The sequence below is a fragment of the Castor canadensis genome, chromosome 2, assembly GCF_047511655.1.
Source record: "Castor canadensis chromosome 2, mCasCan1.hap1v2, whole genome shotgun sequence".
Lineage (NCBI taxonomy): Eukaryota > Metazoa > Chordata > Mammalia > Rodentia > Castoridae > Castor > Castor canadensis.
In genome coordinates, this window is record NC_133387.1 from 19,825 (window position 1) to 22,464 (window position 2,640).

Sequence of the window (2,640 nt, forward strand, 5' to 3'; positions counted from 1 at the left end):
ATCACAGCATAATAAGAATTTCATATGCCCTGAAGGGTAATGTTAATTTTTACTTTCGTAGCTCAAGACAAACTATTCCCAAAAGTTGACAATAAAAAAAAAAAGGAAAGTAAGATTCTTGATTTGGGTTAACAATTGTGACACACATCTTTTTTTTTAACCAAATACTCACTTGGTGGGATTCTCTTCTTTGTGCCATCTCCACACTGTATGCCCATCTCCTCCCCAGGTGTTTTCTTAATCTAGTGTTACTGAGACCAAAGAGGTCTTCTTATTCAGTACCTGATGCACATAAAACAGAGGCCCAGAGAAGCTCAGTGACCCATCAATGGTCTCACAGCCTACCACCTTTCTGTTTTTACTCAGTATGTTTCAGGGCTGGTCTTTGTCTTCCATATCCTTCTTATGTCTCTATGACAGAATACTGGAGCTTGGGTAATTTATAAAGGAATGAGATTGGTTTGAGTCATGGAAGAATATGGTGCTGGCATCTTTTCAGCTTCTGGTGAGAACCTGTGGCCAAAAGCAGAAGCGAAGACAGGTGCAGGTGGAACAGAAAACACAGAGAAAGCTGATCCACCACCACTAGGCTGTTCCCATGAGGAAGGCATTGGTCCATTCAGAGGTCTCTTTGCTGTGGTCTGTCCCAGCACAACAGAAGTACCAATCAAGTTTTAACATGAATTTAGGAGGGTATCAACTCTATTCAAACCATTGCACACCCTTCTGAGTGTGGCTTTCTCCATAGAGTATAGCATGGATTCCACTTACTGAGTGTCACAATGTGTCAGAATGTCTCCTAAGTATTTAAATGGGTTTTTTCATCTATCTTCAAAAAAATGATTTTATGAGATTCGTACAATCCCCTCTTAACTGAGCCCCAACTGAAAGGGACAGGGCCATGAGTCAAACCTGTATTACCTGAAACTACAGCCCATGTTCCTAGTCATACACTGTACAGTCTCAAATAGTTAACATCTTTACTAATTATATCATTAAAGTTTGAAGACACTTTAAGTAACAATAATAAATTTTAAAACGCCTGTTAACATGATAACATTGCATTTGTAATATTGCTCTGAATTAGAATATGGTTCTTTCACAAATTATTTGATGGGTTTTAGGAGTAGGGGATTCAGGGGCCAGATCTCATTCTATTATCCTCCCTTCAAGTTGACAGAGTGTGAATATCTAACCAAATCTTCTAACTGCTGTCTGGAGGGTGACCACCTGGAGGCCACAGTGAGCAGACTTTGGTGCTAACCCCACCTCAAAGCCTATGGTTCGTGCTTGGGTTAGGGATTCAAAGTGCTCCCGGGTTCTAATATCTCCAAACCATGCAATCTTTCTCATTCGATGTCTATAGAGTATTTATAGACTATGTATCTATTAAAAGTGAAAGCTTGCTGAATTTTTTAAAAACCTGCTTTGAAATGGCTAAGTACTAGTAAATTTAAATCATTCTCAGAGTTAGTCTTAGGCTTACAGGTCACAGAACCAAGACTCAATGGCCTACAAGAAGGTCATTATTGATTAATATATTCATACCTAACTAGGAAACAAGATTTGTATTCCATTTATTTTTCAGAAAGAATTTGTGTCAGCTAACTTAGGGAAAAAAGGGAATCAAAACCCACAGCTACAGAAACAGAGAAATAGTCAACCACATGTGTATAGAAGTTAGCTCTTCCCTTCTGTTAGCAGGGCCAGAGGTAAATCAAAGTCTGAAAGTTCTTCATGTCACTGAACATGTTGTGCGGGTGCTACAAGCAGCATTAACCTTGCTATTGGGTCTATGTGGATCATTTGCAGTATGAGCTGCCCCTTGGATGCCCCCAGGGAACTTGGGCAGGTAGAGCATTAGCCCTGTGCTGCATTGCATTGGTTACTCCTCCATGAGACCCCCTGCTATGGACTGAATGTGTACCCCAAGGTGATGGCATCAAGAGATGGGCCCTTGGGAGGTGAGGAGGTCATGAGGGTAGACCTCATTATGGGATTAGAGCCCTTATAGTGAGCTCTGCCATGTGAGAACTGATGAGAAGCCAGATGTCTGCAACCAAAGACATTCCTCACCACACATCAAATCTGCCAGAGCCTTTGATCTTAGACTTTCAACCTCCAGGAGGATGATAACAGCTTTTGTTGCTTTGCCCCTGATCCTGTAACAAAAGAGTCATTCTGACCCTTGCCATGTCAAATTGCATGAAAGTTCTAGTCCAATGTGAACCACAGAAAACATCCAAGACATCCACATGTCTCATGAATGGGATGAAGCAGTTGAGAAACAGAAACAAAGTCAGAACTCCTGAGCTAGAATCAATCATGGAGTCTGTCTAAAACTTAATAGGGGCCCAATAAATAGTTGTTGAATGAATAAATTAATCCAGTAAAATTTCCTAATTTTGCAAATAAGAAGCCAGAGAGGAAGAGGCCACTGACCAGCCTATCATGCTGGAGGTTAGTGGCAGAGAGACCTAGATCTGGATGGCCCAGGCATGGCTGCCAGAGTGGACTTCAGCCAACCCACAATTATTCATCAAAGGTTTTTGGGCACAGAGGAATCACACGTGCCTCTTCCAGAGTACATGTGAACATTGCTATGGACAGAGGGCAGCCACATTGCCAGGGAACCCTCTT